This window comes from Lissotriton helveticus, chromosome 12 (assembly GCF_964261635.1).
Source record: "Lissotriton helveticus chromosome 12, aLisHel1.1, whole genome shotgun sequence".
NCBI lineage: Eukaryota > Metazoa > Chordata > Amphibia > Caudata > Salamandridae > Lissotriton > Lissotriton helveticus.
In genome coordinates this window covers 170,275,189-170,293,703 of record NC_136073.1, presented here as the reverse complement: position 1 = coordinate 170,293,703, position 18,515 = coordinate 170,275,189, and the positions used below count along the sequence as shown (strand labels likewise).

Genomic DNA, 18,515 nt, shown 5'->3' with positions numbered 1-18,515 from the left:
CCTTCTGAGATATCCTCCAGGTTTTACTGGGAAAAATAGGTCCAGGGTAATTCAGCAGGCAACTCAAGTTATCAGTTACAGTGGGATTGCTTAAGCACTCGTACGTAGGCACAGTGACATTTGGGCTAATCTCAGGTTGGCATGGGGACAACATGCTGGAGCCCAGCACCAACATGGGCTGGAAGGTTGGGCAACAGGAAAGAACGGCCAGTGTGGTACATTGCTTGATGCTTTGGACTCCATCATCCTACTGAGCCGCCTCACCGACAATCCTCTGCATCTGCCCCTTCAGGATGCCTACAAGATAAGAAGTATTGGTACAGTCCCAGTGGGCCATGTGGACACTGATACCATGAAGGCTGGCATGGTGGTGACCTTTGCCCCCAGTAACGTAACCACTGAAGTAAAGTCTGTGGTTATGCACCACAAAGAGCTGGTGGAGGCTCTTCCGGGTGCCAATCTTGGCTTCAGCGTGAAGAACGTGCCTGTGAAACATATCCGAAGAGGGATTGTAGCTGGTAACAGCAAAAATAATCGCCCGATGGAGCTGGAAGCTTCACGGCACAGGTCATAATTCTGAACCTCCCAGGCCAGATTGGACAGGGGTATGCTCCTGTGTTTGATTGCCACACTGCTCACATTGTCTGCAAATTTACTGAGCTAATGGAGAAAATTGAAGAAGATCTGGCCAGAAGCTTGAGGATGCACCGAAAGAACTCAAGTCAGGAGATGCTGCCATTGTGGAGATGATTAAAGTCAAACCCATGAGTGTGGAGAGCTTTGCCCAGTACCCCTGTCTTGGTCGTTTCGCTGTCCGGGACATGAAGCAGACGCGACTGTCGGAGTCATCAAAGGAGTCGACAAGAAGGCTGCTAGGGATGGCAAAGTCACTAAGGCACTGCCTGTAAGTAAATCCGATTATCCACTTCTAGATGCTAAAGGCAGAAATGCTCAAATCTCGCCCATCATATGGCAATACTTTGAGCTGCTGTATATTCTGAAGCCACTGGTTGTAAATACATTTTGCGTAAAAATCAACCAATAAATAAATAAATAAAATAGGCTGGAATGCGAACACAGAACAATATTATTGGCAAGGCCAGGGTAGCATTGGACACAAGGTAGGGCTTGAATGGCAGGAGTAGGCAGCACAAAGGGCAGAATACAAAGGAAAGGAGTTCCTTATCAGCAGGCACGTTGTTGTTTATGCATCCAGTAATCTATTGGATATTTCATAATTCACATACAAAGGTCCCACCTTCCGCAGTGACGTCAAATCGTGCCTGCAGTTGATTAATTTCATATTATGTATCTAAAATCTATTTTAAGTTAAATTATGTGATCAGCAACATGTAAAGCATTTACAGACTGTGCTATAAATAAATCCTATTACGCTCTGGCATAGGCATGGCTTGTGACGCACGGCATTCCTGATGAACCTTTTTTAAATATTTTCCAACTCTATACCAATTTGTTTGGACTGATTTTTTGTATTTTTATATTTATATGTTTGCTCCTTTCTACGCGGCAGAGGGCAGTAAGGTCCTTCAACTTCCCAATCAAGAGGGTTTCAAATATTTGAGGGCTCGATTTGTTAATCCACAGAAAAAACAAAAACCGAGTCATATTTTCAGAACAACCAAAAAATATGGAAATAATTTCCATTGAAATCCAGGATATGTGAATTGTCTTCATACATATTCAATAAAAGATGTAAAGCTTGCATATTCCTTGAAGGTATTCTGAAAACCAGGCTGTATGGTACGATTATTTTCATATATGTTGTTTTATGTTATGCAGATGTGTAGAGCGCATTATCATCACCCGTAGGGTATCATAGCGCTGAGAAGATGTGAGCCTATGCACACCTAGGGCCTAGTGGGACTACTCATGAAGCCAAGTCTTAAGTTTCTTGCAGAATTCAAGAAGTGAGAGCGCTCTAATGTGTATGATACAACATAAATACATATATGAATGTAACCACATAAGTAAAGCACTCAACATGCATATGCTCACTGGATAAAGACAAATTAAACTATGTTGATCAAACTGGTAGACTGTATGTTTGCTGTTTCCTGTACTCTTTCAGTAATCGGTTTACATCTTTTGTTGTTTCTTATTTTTAATTTATTTTCAAAATCCATTATTATTAACTTTTCTGTTCCAGATCAAAGTCATGTAGGTAGCCTTGTGTTTAATTGTCTCTTAAATTCGCATCTGAATATAGGCCCCAGGGCATTTTAAGCTTTCCTAACTCTGCTGCAAGACTGATCCCTGACATATCACACCCGCCCTTATTAACTTGAAATGGATGTCTCTTTGAGGCCACTGTATGTTCACCTCATCATGCATACTTTTTAACACCTTGGCTGCGACACGAATTCCGCTCCGGTGCTGGACATTCCAATCGCGGACGTGGCTTGGACGGCCCCCAGCCATAGTGCGCACACGTCCACTGTGACTCATGATGGCTGGGGGCCGTTGTGGAAATTTAGTTCGTGTACTGAACATTATCTACGCCATCTTGCAGACTCACGTATGAGAATACACGACAGCCATTTTAGGTACCATGGTCTCCCTGTTCACGATCGCCCGTCAGCACATTTCCCTGACCATGCAAGCCTTCCCCGCGCACCCTGGCTGCCCCCGCGCTCACATGCACAAGCCATGAAACCCCCCCATGACTCTGTCTCAGGGAATCACACCCCGCGCCTGACCAACACCTCCTTCCCGTCCATGAATACCCCTCTGTGGATAAACCCTTCCACCACGCTCGATTGTCCACACCAGTCCTTTCCGTCCATGAATACCCCTCCTTTGATGTCCCCTTCCTCTGAGCCTAAACGTCAGCACTGACTGCTGGTCATCCTTTAGCCCGAAGATACAGTTTATTGCCCATTACCGTACGCCCTCGCCTCTCCTGAAAGAGGCCACTATTGATCATGACATCCCCGCCCCCGGAGATTCGATCAGGCGCACACATTCCAAAGAGATCGGCAGAACACTCAGCTGCGTGATAGCCCCTCCCAATCATATGAGGGGAAAGGGTCTCTACTGTTGTCATGTGTTGGAAGGGGTTGGAACTGGGGGGTGTCGGAGATATCGTTCTGATGTCATTCTCATGCTCTACAATGTCCCTGTTGTAATAAAGGACGTTCACATGTCTTAAACCAGTGTATAAAAGACCAGGTCTCAGAGAGGTTGAGAGAGCACCTCGAGACGATACCTCGTTGTCCGATCTGATGTGTTCTACTCCGTCGGAATAAAACTTGTTTCCTGTCTTCCAGTCTCCAGCGCCTGCCTCTTTATTTAGTAACTTCGTATGGTATTAGAGGCGTTCCACGCCGGGCAAATTTAACTTAGGAAACAACTTCTGAAATCGCCTGACCATTGTAAATTGATCTTTATCAATTGGCGTCCCAAACGCGGGGCCCATCAGCGACACGTGGATCCAGTGGGAGAGGTCCCGACGACAGAGTGAACGACTGCAACGATCGGAAGAGCTCCTGTCCGATAGACTCTCGTCTGACAGCCGATCATCTGAACTTCACTGATTCCGAGCAGACCTCTCCCGAGTGATCTACGGTCCTGACTGGGAACCACCAAGAGTGCCGCGATAGCAACAGAGAATAGAGGACGATCGGGCGCTGGAAGCGGAAGACGAGAAACTGTCCATGCGGTCCGGGTAAGGTTGTGACACACGACAAATTGCGGAATTGATTGATTGATTGTTTGAAAATACTAGTATTACTTATTGACCGTTTCTGAGAAATTCTCTATTTGCAAACAAACACAGAATCGCCATACTCTGTTTAGTCTTTGCAGATAGTGAAGGGTAGGCAACGCAAAACTTTAACACGTCGTGCCTATTCTTTTTTTCTCCCCATTGATTGATTGATTGAATCGAGCATTGAATTGTTCGAAGTTGGTTCTCTTAAGGATCTTCTCTGTCTACAAACGGGGAAGAATAGGAATATTCTCTCTCCCTTTGCCGATAGTGAAGGGTAGGTAACGCAAAACTTTAACACGTCGTACCTATTCCACTCCTTCATTGATTGATTGTTTGCCCAAACATTGACTGTTTTGGGAATTGGTTCTTTCTGGAGGTATTCCCTGTTTGCAAATAGCATAGAATAGAATATTCTGTCCAGTCTTTGCAAATAGTGAAAAGATTGGTAGTGCAGGCTTTTGCCCCCCATTGTAATCCGTCATGCCTATCTTCTCCCCATTGGCTCATAGTTGGGTCAACCCGGACCGCTTATTAGAGATGAACCATCCAGCTCCACTGGAGGGCACCCCTAATAAGGACATGTTTACTAAACAAGGACTAGTCGCTATAGCTTATAGTAAGTTATGGCATAAATATACAAAAAGGGATCCTAAAAACCAGTGGCCACTGATAGGTTCTTTTGATGAAAATAAAATAAAAACACTAGAAGCAGCTGTAAAAATAAATAAGGTAACGCCCACTATGCTTGTTAGTATTGGCATGTGGCGCAAAGAAGCAGACCAAAAAAAAAAAAGGAAGAAGCAAAAACAGTGAAAGAATTACGCAAAGCAGCCCATCTGGCTGCAAAAGAACTAGATGAAGAAATAAGAAGAAGAGAGGAAGTTAAACAAACGCAAGAACCAGGACTGACAGGTCAATGCCCTGTCAGGACCACCTCTGCGCTCTACCCGGAGATTCCCTCCAAACAGCGGGCAAATGACGAGTTACTGCTCGGTCCTCCAATTATCTACATGCCTCCTCCATATGCTCCCTGCCAACCTCTAGCACAACACTCACCAGTTCAAAGTGCAGGCATGGGTGACCATAGCGCTAGTGCCCCGGCTCTTACGGCCTTCGCACCAGCTGCGTTGGTAACAACAGCAGATGAGCATGAGACCAACAGGCATCTAACAGCTAGACCAAACAGGTTGAGCAAAGATGAGCGGGATGGAATCGACCAAATAGCAAAAACCCTGGTAGAACGAAAAGAGAGCGAAGAATATACGATGAATATGCACAACTCGCATGCCGGTAGTCACAGACGGCATTTTATTTTACGGTTCAGCTACCACACCCTGAACGCGTATGAGGATAGGTACCAGACTAAGGGTCCTGCTAAAGTGACGGCTCTATATAGAAGGGTCGATGTCGGAGATGGGGCTGAAAGCGATGTGACGGATCTCTTCATGCAAACGCTTGAGGTCTTCCGCCACCTCGCGGAACAGAAACCAGAAGTCAAGATCACAGTCCCTGAGACGATTGAGCCCTCATTAGAAGCAGCCAACACCATGATGCCTATCAGAGAAGCCGCCCCCTATTGGGTTCCCCCAAGAGGTCAGGGAACGAACAATGATATCAAACATGTAGATGCCAAAGGGAGGGTTGTGTACAACTGGGTTTACCTACCATGGGATCGGCAAGATATTTTAACTTTTAGACAAACCCTGCCCGATTTAAGAAAGAACCCTACAGCATTTTATACTGAATTAGGCACAGCCTTGGGCTCAACCATAATGACTCTAGCGGACATGGATTTGTTTTTCGGGTTGTGTCTGCCGGCTGATGTGTGGAAGCAAATCCGGAGAGCCGACCACACAGATCTGTTCGGACACACCTGGACAAAACTCGATGAACTAGATAGGCAGCGAGAGCCCGGAAAGAAACCTGTAAAAGACATATTGGAACTCCCCGACAAAATAGTGCAGAAGCTAAAAACGTTGATCCCAGAAAAGAAGGTAGACTGGTCGATAGTCACAGCCTGCCGCCAGAAACCTCAAGAGGACGTATCAGAATACTTCTCACGATTTGAAACAGTGTTCTCCGACTACAGTGGCCAAGACATGACCACCGCAACCGGACAACACCTATTCATGCAGAACTACGTAAAGGGGCTATCGCAAGAGGTCTCCCAAAAGTTACAGACTAGCGAAAGTAGTTGGGGAGCCTCTAAACCTACAGCTATCCTTCAGATGGCTCAGTATTACGAACACCAAAAGAACGAGAACGAAAGGGCAACTGAGAAAAAGAAAAAGGACCTAAAGGAACGAGTAATGATTGCACAACTACAGGGAGTGACCACAGGGAGGGAACGGTATAGGGGAAATTACCAGTCAAATACCCCTAGGAATTCGACCCCTAGAGACCGCAACCCCACCCCTGGCGCTCCACGAACCGACCTTGATGAGAACCAATGTGCATTTTGTAAAGAATTTGGACATTGGAAGTCTCAATGCCTAGCCCTTCGGGAACTGATTAAAAATAAGGAGACAAGGGACATGGCAAATGGCCCCAAAACTGGAGGGCAGGGACGAGGACAGACCCACGACACCACCAATGACCGATCTGGTAAACCAAACACATTTGACCGCCCCCGACAGAATCAGTACCAGCAGTCCGATGGCAAAAATGCTCACGACTCTGCATAGGACTGCCAGGGGCAAGGGAGGGATCCAGTCGAGCTCTGTGTTGACCAGCAAGGTCCTTATGTCACTGCTAAGGTCCTGGGTACAAAGTCTCCATTTTTGGTAGACACTGGAGCGACACGTAGTGTGTTATCAAAACGACTGATTCCAAGGGCGCCCTTGTCTGGCTCGCACATTACCTCGATAGGTTTCGATGGGACGCCCTCCACTAATCCCCTGTCGGTACCTATCTCCTATGACCTAGGAAACAATCCCACTGACACGACGTTTCTGCTCTCCTCCAACTCCCCAGACGCTATTATGGGTATTGATTTACTGAAACATTTCCGAGCTACTATTAGGTGTTCCCCGGAAGGAGTCCGAGTCATCCTGTACGACAACCCGAACTTGACCGGACCCTACCCCGCACGACATATGTGCACTTTAACAGATGCTGACCTATCCTTGCTCGATTCGCTACCCCTGCACCTATGGGCCAGAAACGACTCGGATGTGGGACGAATGATGATCGATCCTGTACACATAACTGTTCGACCAGATGCAATACTCCCGAAACTCCCACAGTACCGGATATCGCCCGAAGGCGAGAAGGCGTTGGTAGCAATTATTCAGTCCTTGGTAGATGCAGGAGTGGTAGAGGACGTGGTTAGTAATGTCTGCAATAGTCCAATCCTACCCATTGTGAAGAAAAAAGGTGAGGGGGATGAGAAAGCGTACCGCTTCATCATCGACCTGCGAGAAGTCAACAAAGTAGTGGTGCCGCAGTACCCCGTAGTCTCAGACATCGCCACCATTCTGACTCTCATCCCGTCCACTGCCACCACCTTCACCGTTATAGATCTTAAAAATGCATTTTTCTCTATCCCCATCCATCCAGACAGCCGTTATCTCTTCGGTTTCACTTTAAAAAACCGTTCATACCGATTTTGTAGAGCTCCCCAGGGCTACACTGAAAGTCCCAGCATTTACAGCCAGGCCCTAAAAAGGCAGCTGGACGCCGTCCAGCTACCAGATGGAGTGGTGTTGATCCAATATGTCGATGATATCCTTTTGGCGGCCGACACCACTCCACTTGCAATCACAGCCACTATCCAACTCTTGCACTTTCTCGCGGAGAATGGCCACAAAGTCTCCAAAAAGAAACTGCAGTTCTGTCAGTCCCAAGTAACATACCTGGGTCATCTCCTGTCCAAAGAAGGGAGAAAACTTACACCCGACCGAATCCAAACCATCCTAGACAACCCTATTCCAAAAACACAGAAGCAAGTCCGTTCATTAGTAGGCCTTACTTCTTTCTGCCGACAATGGCTACCAAATTTCAGTCTCATTATAAAACCCCTACTTTCCCTGTTGACCAAAGATGTTCCGTTCCCACTCCCGTGGACCGCTGAATGCCAAGCATCCTTTAAGGAGTTGTGGGATGCCCTTTGCTCGGCACCCATTCTAGGAACACCAGATTACTCCAAGCCCTTCTCCCTCTACACTCACGAAAGGGAGGGATGCGCATTGTCTGTTCTGACTCAGCCCATCGGCGCCAAACAGCGCCCTTGTGCCTACTTTTCTGCCACTCTTGATCCAGTCGCCAGAGCTCTACCAGCCTGCCTTCGAGCAGTAGCCGCTGCTGCTGTCTCTATCCGACAGAGTGAGGGAATTGTACTTTCGAACTCCCTCACAGTATTAGTACCCCATGCAGTTGACACGCTTTTGAACCAGACAAAGACTCAACACCTGACTAGTGCACAACTGACAGGATACGAATTGACTTTGCTTGCGCCCCACATCACCCTGAAGAGATGCACGACATTGAATCCTGCTACACTGTTACCCTTGCCTGAAAATGACCCCGATGTGCCCCCTATACACGACTGTGTGACCCTCACGGACGAACAGACTAGGAGTAGAGTTGACCTCCGAGACATTGCTTTCACAGACCCTGACGGAGAACTATGGGTAGATGGCTCTTGCATCAAACTCCCAGACGGCACCACTTCTGCTGCCTATGCGGTAACGACTGCTCGAACAGTAGTTGAAACAGCTTGCATCACACAACGATCCGCACAGGCAGCAGAACTAATTGCCCTCACACGAGCATGTATCATAGCAGCAGGAACCACGGCAAACATTTACACGGACAGCCAGTACGCCTTCGGGGTAGTTCATCATTTTGGGATCCTGTGGAGGGAAAGGGGATTCCTGACGTCCCATGGTACACACATCCTTCACGGAGATTTAGTCTCCGCCCTGATTGAAGCAGTCCTTCTCCCCACACGATTAGCAGTGATCAAATGTCAGGCACACAAAAAGGTGACAGATTTAGTTGGACAGGGAAACGCACTAGCCGACATCACTGCCCGAACCACAGCTGAGAATAGGGCCACGACACGCATGTATGTGACCAGGTCACAAGCAGAAAAATGGACCAACGCTAGGGAAACGATCAGGGATATCCAATCGGCCAACACACCACACGAACTGACTGAGTGGGCACGGGTGGGTCTAAGGGATGACGAAGGCTGCTGGCGGACAAAGGACACAAACAAATGGTTACTGCCTGATGCATACTTGATCCCCATACTGACAATGGCACATTCCCCTGCACACATAGGTTCTGCCCCCATGATCGAACTCATTTCCAAAGTCTGGCACAACGGCAAGATCCCCGACTCAGCCAAACTAGCCTTATCTGCTTACAACACAACCCCGGGAAAGGAACTGTAGTACCCCGGGGAGGGTTTGGGATCCCCGACCACCCCTTTGAGGTCCTCCAGATGGATTACATCCAATTAGAGAGGTGCCAAGGCTTGAAGTACGTATTAGTCATTGTATGTGCCTTCAGCAAATGGGTGGAAGCCTATCCGACCCGTGATAACACTGCCATGACTACTGCCAAAGTATTACTGAAGGAGTTTTTTCCCCGCTACGGCCTTTGTCGAATTTTATGGAGCGACAATGGCCCCCACTTCATAGCTGAAGTTATCCAACTCATCCTGAAGGGGTTGGGGGTCAAACAAAGGTTCCATGCGGTCTTCCACCCACAATCCGCTGGCCTGGTTGAACGACACAACGCTACACTGAAACTGAAACTGTCAAAAATAGTGGCCACCACAGGACTTAAGTGGCCAGATGCCCTTCCACTGGCATTGCTATCGATGCGCTCCACCCCCACTAAGCATCACTTGACCCCCTAAGAGGTTGTGTTTGGACGGCCTATGAACCTCTGGACTGCCCCCAAACCAACCTCCATTCATGACGTCCCCGACGTCCTGCTGTCAGATTATTTGTACAAGTTAACTAAGACATTGTCTGTCATTCATCAACAGGTGCAGCAGGCCATCCCCGATACTTCCAGGGGTCCCGGTCACGATATCCAACCGGGTGACTATATCTTGATCCGGAACTTTCAACGAGCGAAGAGTCTGGAACCCCGGTGGACGGGCCCCTGGCAAGTACTGATCACCACTCGGACGGCTCTTCGAGTGGAGGGGAAAAAGAATTGGCTGCATGCGCACCACTGCAAGAAGATTTCCTCGACCCTGGCCACGACAGACAACGTCAGCACCCAGGAAGAGCTCCTGAACAAAGACCGACCGTCACTGAACTGCTATCCTGATACCGAGGCACTTGAACTTGCAAAACACTCTGATCCCACTGTGCCATCTCGAGAAGGGTATTTCCTGCGTCGAAAGGAGGGAGCTTCGGCTAAGTAGGCCACTGACTAAGTTAAAAATCTCAGAACGGTGACCCAAAGCAACCAAGGGTTACCTGGAGAGAAGCTAAACTAAGTCTGTGGTTCTGCCCACTACTGAGCACCTTGAAGATGAAGATGATGGAAGCGCCAGATAAGAAGATGATGGAAGCGCCAGATAAGAAGACGTCGAAAGCAACAGGAAATACCCACTATAGGAATCCAAAAACTGACAATTTGCACAAATCAAAGACAATTGCTTTCTTCATTATCTCCCTGTTCTGCCTCCTCCTCATGACTTCCTTCTGGATCCTGGAGGAAAGCACGCCCGCTCACCAGATGTTGCCAACCTTGCCTCGCCTGGTTGATCCTCATGCAAGAAAGCCACAAGGACAATGCTGCTTCTGGTCAGACAGTGTCGCACTTCTACTATGGGTTCTGGCCGAACAACACAGGAAAGCCCTTTTGTCCCGCAATTTCAGGTTCAACCTTCCTTACGAACATCCCTGCCAACGAAAGGGTCGAAATGCAGGTGCTCCACAATCCAGCCAGATCCACCTTCTCCCACCTGCGGAAACAAACGGCTGCCACCCTGACTGCAGCCCTGTCTGTCATCAATGTCACAGGGCTCGTATGCCTCGAAGGACAAGGAACGCAGCTGGTGGGTCACAGCTCTTGCCGCATCACCAAAACATTGGCCTCAGCTAACACCCCCTCCTTTGTTGCTTCCCCGAATATGTACTTTGTTTGTGGCACCAAAGCTTACACGTGGCTCCCAAAAGGCTGGAAGGGTACGTGCTACATCGCCTTCATTCTTCCTCCCACGTATGTGGCTCCAGCCAACCACCACCGGCAAAAGCGCGCTGGAGATGTTGAACAAGCCGACTCCACCGGAGCACAGTTCCTAGATGCAGCAAAGGGACTTGTTCCTCTGTGGGGACCAATGGCAAATAGCCGCGCTATCCGACACCTGACTCAGGCATTAGAAACAACCATTAACATCACCGCTGGCGTCCTCGCCAACAACACGGCTGAGCTTCAGGCAGTCCGCCTGGTGGCTCTTCAAAACCGTCTTGTTCTAGATGTGGTTCTGGCCGACCGTGGAGGTGCATGCCGCATCATCGGCTCCAGCTGTTGCACCTACGTGCCAGATAACTCACCTTCAGTCTACAAAGCAATCGAACACCTCCACAGACTGTCCTCGGAGGTTCACCAGGAACAGGAAGGATGGTCGCTTGGAGGCTGGTTCTGGGACACTTTAAAGAACTGGGGATGGAGAGTGTTAACGTTTTTATTGATACCAATCATGATACTATGTGGGTGTTGTTTAGGTATTCAATGTTTACCATCTTTATGTGCACTCGTTTCCAACTGTATGTGCCCGAAGACTTTGAACTTTAAACCAGAGCACATGAGTCCCCTATACGAAATAGAAGTGCGTGGTCTCATGGGGATTGATCCGAACTGACAAGCTGGCGAGACATGTTAAAGGGAGGACTGTGGAAATTTAGTTCGTGTACTGAACATTATCTACGCCATCTTGCAGACTCACGTATGAGAATACACGACAGTCATTTTAGGTACCATGGTCTCCCTGTTCACGATCGCCCATCAGCACATTTCCCTGACCATGCAAGCCTTCCCCGCGCACCCTGGCTGCCCCCGCGCTCACATGCACAAGCCATGCAACCCCCCCATGACTCTGTCTCAGGGAATCACACCCCGCGCCTGACCAACACCTCCTTCCCGTCCATGAATACCCCTCTGTGGATAAACCCTTCCACCACGCTCGATTGTCCACACCAGTCCTTTCCGTCCATGAATACCCCTCCTTTGATGTCCCCTTCCTCTGAGCCTGAACGTCAGCACTGACTGCTGGTCATCCTTTAGCCCGAAGATACAGTTTATTGCCCATTACCGTACGCCCTCGCCTCTCCTGAAAGAGGCCACTATTGATCATGACATCCCCGCCCCCGGAGATTCGATCAGGCGCACACATTCCAAAGAGATCGGCAGAACACTCAGCTGCGTGATAGCCCCTCCCAATCATATGAGGGGAAAGGGTCTCTACTGTTGTCATGTGTTGGAAGGGGTTGGAACTGGGGGGTGTCGGAGATATCGTTCTGATGTCATTCTCATGCTCTACAATGTCCCTGTTGTAATAAAGGACGTTCACATGTCTTAAACCAGTGTATAAAAGACCAGGTCTCAGAGAGGTTGAGAGAGCACCTCGAGACGATACCTCGTTGTCCGATCTGATGTGTTCTACTCCGTCGGAATAAAACTTGTTTCCTGTCTTCCAGTCTCCAGCGCCTGCCTCTTTATTTAGTAACTTCGTATGGTATTAGAGGCGTTCCACGCCGGGCAAATTTAACTTAGGAAACAACTTCTGAAATCGCCTGACCATTGTAAATTGATCTTTATCACCGTCATGAGAACGGAAGGAGTTAAGGCACTAGAGACAAACACCAAATGCTACCGACTAAAAAGACTTATCTCATCAGGAGACTGCAGGCCTCTTGGCAGCACTAATGATCCTCCTTGACTCAACACGATGCAATAAGACTGCTACATCTTCCCTCTCCTTCTCTAGTTATGTTCGAAAGGTGTGGAATAAGGTTTACCCTAAAATTAGATGTAATCCCTCATTTGTCTGTCAACAGGAGGATGGTGCTGTTTGATGTGAGGATTTGCTTTTGCGGAGAACACACTACACAACGGTGTCTCTATGACAAACTACATTTCCCAGCAGGCTATGAACTCTCACATATGGCGCAAACAGCAGAAGCCAACTATCAAGCGACGACCCTTGAGAAAAATCAAATGATCCCCAAGGATTCACGACACATCAAGGAAAAACAGTACAGGAAACAAATTGAATGGAGGCTCTGGTGGGCTGGTCGGTTGGGGCACACAGGCATTAGGCAAGAGTTCAAGGTCAGATTAACAACAGGATCAATGGGTATGCTCAGACGTGAGTCCCTTGCTCACTTTGCCACTGGATTCAAGCAAGCCTGGCTGAAGACGGCTGGAATGCCAGAAACCGGTCCTAGGAAGATTGTTTCCGGTCCAGGGAAGGCATTGCTTGGCAGTTCGGGCTGGACTGTTCCCATGAGGCACAGGGTCAGACTGATTTGCATATGGCCATGTCTGAACTGGGGTGGCAGAGTGGGCTAAAGAACGGTGATGGATTAAACCCAGATCTTTTGACTGGGTGTGAGTGTTTGATTGGTTCAGATGCTCCATCGATCAACACCCCCTTTTGTAACATTGGATGTAGTCATTTAATTAATTGCCCATCAAGGTCCCCTGGCAATGCTTGTCCTTCCAGGGGAACTTAAGAAGAGGAAGTGGAGGTTGCCAGTTTCCTCAGTGAATTGGAGAGACACTCTCAGCCAGTGCCAAATAACTCATTGTTTAGAGAGTGAGTGAAAAACCTTTAAGTTGCAGAAAATCGTAAATGAGACCTTTTGTCAGTGTCAACTCCCCTAGTGCAGCATATAGACCCTATACCAAGGTTGGGATACTCCAAACTGTGTTTAAAAGAGCTGTTCTAAGCTTGCTACACCAACAGGCTAGGGCTTTTAATGTTTAAATGATGTGTACACTCAGAATCACATGTTTAAGCTATCTGCTCTGGATATGGAGTTCTAAGTATAATGTTGTTTCTTTCTGCAGCTTACATTCTCTGATTGCTTGCTGGCTCAAAAAGCCTTCTCCCAGAATCCTCCTAAAACCTTGCATGAAAAATTTACCTTGTCTTGCTCCAGCTTGAGTCCTTTCATTTCTTTCTTCAGCGTGACCCTCTCCTTACCTTTCATCTTCTGCATGGCTTCTTTTTCAGAGTACAAGTTCCTCTCAAACTCATCATGTCTGCATCATTTCTTTTTATTGTAATTCTGCAATTAGCTGATACCTCATTTCATAGATCACAACCTATTCTTGTAATCTAACTTTAACTCATCTCCACCAGCCTATGTATCCCACCAACCATTACCTGAAACCACATAGCCCCCACTAATGAACACACCTAACTGGTATTATATAATCAGAAAGTAACTGGAAAAAATGCAAGGAATTATATTTCTGTAAGACACATGACTAATTCCAATAACCACAAGGATATTAACTAACCTTGGGTTCCGAAATAGCGTGCTACTTCCTGTAAAGCACTTCATCACCTCGTCATGGGTTGTAAGCGCTATATAAATCTAATTACAATTACAATGTTCACATACAGGCTAGTGGTGCAACGAGCACCATCTCAGCATCAGTGGTTTAGAATAAAAAGGAAGGCCCTCATTACATGGCTACATATATTGCTGGGACAAAAATAGGATTTTACTGAGCACAGAAATCCAGATACCATTGGATGTAGCGGTACAAAAAGGGGTTGTGATGGACGGAGCATCTGAACCAATCAAACACTCACACCCAGTCAAAAGATCTGGATTTAATCCATCACCGTTCTTTAGCTCACTCTGCCACCCCAGTTCAGACATGGCCATATGCAAATCAGTCTGACCCTGTGCCTCATGGGAACAGTCCAGCACGAACTGCCAAGCCATGCCTTTCCTGGACCGGAAACAAGCTTCCTAGGACCGGTTTCTGGCATTCCAGCCGTCTTCAGCCAGGCTTGCTTGAATCCAGCGGCAAAAGAAGCTTGTTTCCGGTCCAGGGTAGGCATGGCTTGGCAGTTCGGACTATTCCCATGAGGCACAGGGTCAGACTGATTTGCATATGGCCATGTCTGAACTGGGGTGGCAGAGTGGGCTAAAGAACGGTGATGGATTAAACCCAGATCTTTTGACTGGGTGTGAGTGTTTGATTGGTTCAGATGCTCCGTCCAACACCACCCCCTTTTGTACCGCTTTGTTCGCCATAAGTTTGGCAGGGTATGCTCAGACGTGAGTCCCTTGCTCACTTTGCCACTGGATTCAAGCAAGCCTGGCTGAAGACGGCTGGAATGCCAGAAACCGGTCCTAGGAAGATTGTTTCCGGTCCAGGGAAGGCATTGCTTGGCAGTTCTGGCTGGACTGTTCCCATGAGGCACAGGGTCAGACTGATTTGCATATGGCCATGTCTGAACTGGGGTGGCAGAGTGGGCTAAAGAACGGTGATGGATTAAACCCAGATCTTTTGACTGGGTGTGAGTGTTTGATTGGTTCAGATGCTCCATCGATCAACACCCCCTTTTGTAACATTGGATGTAGTCATTTAATTAATTGCCACATCATTACAAACCAGACCGTTAAGAATGAGGAATTACTAAGGAAATGACTGATTTATGTATACTTTCCTAACACTCTGACCAATTTCCTTCTGAGATTTCCTGCCATGTTTTAATGGGAGAAATATGTCCAGAGTAATTTTAGCGAAAAAGAATTACAGCATTTTTTAAAATGCCAATTAAGCAGGTAACTCAAGTTATCAGCCACACTGGAATAACATCAGCACTTGTACTGAGGCCCAGCAACATTTGTGTCAATCTCCGGCTGGCATTGGGACAAAATGCTGGACCTCAACACCAGCATGGCCTGGCTTAAAGGCTGGAAGGTTGAGCGTAAGGAGGGAGAAGCCAGTAGGGTTACACTGCTCAAAGCGTTGGACTCCATCATCCCAATGAGCCGCCCCACCAAGAAGCCCCTGTGTCTGCCCCTTCAGGAGGTCTACAAGATAGGAGGTAATGGTACAGTCCCAGTGGGCCGTGTGGAAACCGGTATCATTAAGGCTGCCATGGTGGTGAAGAATGTGCCTGTGAATGATATCCAAAGAGGGAATTTTTGTAATGTACTCAGACAGTCCCAACTAGGCGGGGGCTGCAGTAAATTATGACACTTATGTATTCCATTATGACACAGGATTATTCTAGGGGGTGTTCTGTCAGTTAGGTGACCAGTTGTGCCTGGCAGGACAGCAGTGTGGGTTTTACCTTTTACCTCTGTGCAATATACTGTCTTACAGTATGTAGTATTCAAGGCATCTTTGATTAATACAGGATTGTAGCTGGTGACAGCAAAAACGATACCCTCATGGAGGCTGGAAGTTTCACAGCACAGGTCATTATTCTGAACAACCCAGGCCAGACTGGCCAGGGGTAAGCTCCTGTGTTGGATTGCCACACCACTCACATTGAATGCAAATTTACTGAAGTAAAGGAGAACACTGACAGAAGATCTGGCAAGAAGCTTGAGGACGCACCGAAAGCACTCAAGTCCGGAGATGCCGCCATTGTGGAGATGTTTTCAGGCAAACCCATGTGTGTGGAGAGCTTTGACCAGTACCCCTTCTTGGATATTTTGCTGTCCGGGACATGAGGCAGAGGGGGCTCATCGAAAGAGTCAACAAGACGGCTGCCACGGCTGGCAAAGTCACAAAGTCTACCACCAAGGCGTATTGGCAAGAGGTTAACCCAATCATCCACTTCTAGATGCTAAAGGCAGAAATGCTCACATTTCTCCCATCATAATATGGTAATACTTTGAACAGCTGCATATTCTGAAGCCACTGGTTGTAAATATGTTTTGTGTTAAGAAAAATAAATAAATAAATGAAATTGGCTGGAATGGGAACAAAGAACAATGTTATTGAGAAGGCCCGGGTAGAATTGAACACTGGGTAGGGCTTGAATGGCAAGAGCAGGCAGCGCCAAGGGCAGAGTACACCGGAAAGGAGGTCCTTATCAGCAGGCACGTTATTGTTTATGCATTAAGATATCTATTGGATATTTCATGATTCACACACAAAGGTGCCACCTTCCGCGGTGACGTCAAATCGTGCCCGCAGTTGATTAATTTCATATCATTTATCTAAAATCTATTTTAGGCTAAATTATGTGAACAGCAACATGTAAAGCATTTACAAACTGAGTTATAAATACATCCTATTACGCTGTGGCATAGGCATGGCTTGTGATGCACGACATTCTCGTTGAACAGTTTTTTTATATTTGCCAACTCTATACCGATATGTTTGGAGTTATATATACATTTTTATTTTTATACCATTGCTCTTTTTTGCACTGCAGAGATTAGTGAAAGGTCCTTTAACTTCCCAATTAGGCGAGCCTAAAATATTTGAGGGTTCAACTTGTTAATCCAGCGGAAAAACTAAAATCGAGTCACATTTTCTGAACAACCCAAAAATATTGAAATAAACATCATTAAAACCCGGGATATGTGCATTGTACTCATAGGTAATCATTGAGGGTATATATAAGAAACATGAGGATCCACCCTCAAATTGACTTAAAATCATGTACTCACAGATTGTGTGTGTTTCCCCGCTGTGGGAAGACCCCCATGATGAAGCATGACACCAAGGGCCCTTTCGGAGTATGAGGGGTATTTAAACAAACACCGTGTGCTCCCCACCACTGTAGGAAACACTCACAATCTGTGAGTACGTGATTTTAAGTCTATCTGAGGGTGGATTCTAATGTTTCTTATACGTTTCTAGAGGAGGACGTACCCAACTCCAGCGCTCCTTTTGAGCATTACCTCTCCACTCCCCATTTTAGTTTTGTGGGTATTCATTGAGAGTATTCAGTGACAATAAAAAGCTGTACACCATACATATTCATTAAAGGTATTCTGAAAGCCAGACTGTATGGTTCTATTATTTTAATATATTTTATGTTATGTAGATTTGTAGAGCACATTATCCCCTGGAGGGCAACCTAGTGCTAAGCAGGTGTGATCCTGGGCACACCTAGGGCCTGGTGGAACTACTTAAAAAACCAGGTCTTAAGTTTCTTTCAGAATTCAAGAAGTCAGAGGGCTCAAAATAACTACAAATGTGAATGTGACCACATAAGTAAAGCACTCAACATGCATATGCTCACTGGCTAAAGACAAATTAAACAATTTTGATCAAACTGGTAGGCTATATGTTTGCTGTTTCCTGTACTCCTTCAGTAATGAGTTTAAATCTTTTGTTGATGCTTATTTTTTAATTATGTTCATAATCCACCAGTATTAATTTTCTTGTTGCAAATCAAAGTCATGTAGGTAGCTTTGTTTTTAATTTTCTCTTAAATTCCACTCTGAATATAGGCCCGAGTGCATTTTGAGCTTTCCTAACTCTGCGGCAAGACTAATCACTGAAACATGACCCCGGTTCTTATTAAACTGAAATGGCTGCCTCTTCAAAAGCCACTGCATGTTCACCTCATGATCCATCATTTGTAAGGCACCAAAGCTGAACACCCATTGCTACCTGCTGCAAACACCTATCTTATCAGGAAGCTGCAGGCCTCTTCGCTGCACTAATGATCCTCCTTGACACAATACGATGCAATAAAATGGCTACACCTTCCCGCTCCTTCTCTAGTTATGTTTGAAAGGTGTAGAATGAGATTTACCTTAAAATTAGATGTAATTCCTTATCTACACAATGGTGTCTCAATGATGCACTACAT

General features: G+C 46.8%; 2 pseudogenes; both read left to right on the top strand.

Moving 5' to 3' along the window:
* LOC144797998 (elongation factor 1-alpha, oocyte form pseudogene) overlaps nucleotides 1-12,777 on the top strand; it is a 32,271-nt pseudogene extending 19,494 nt beyond the window's left edge.
* An 88-nt stretch (nucleotides 12,778-12,865) lies between these two features.
* Nucleotides 12,866-16,526, top strand: LOC144797996 (elongation factor 1-alpha, oocyte form pseudogene; annotated as a pseudogene).
* The last annotated feature ends 1,989 nt before the right edge of the window (nucleotides 16,527-18,515 follow it).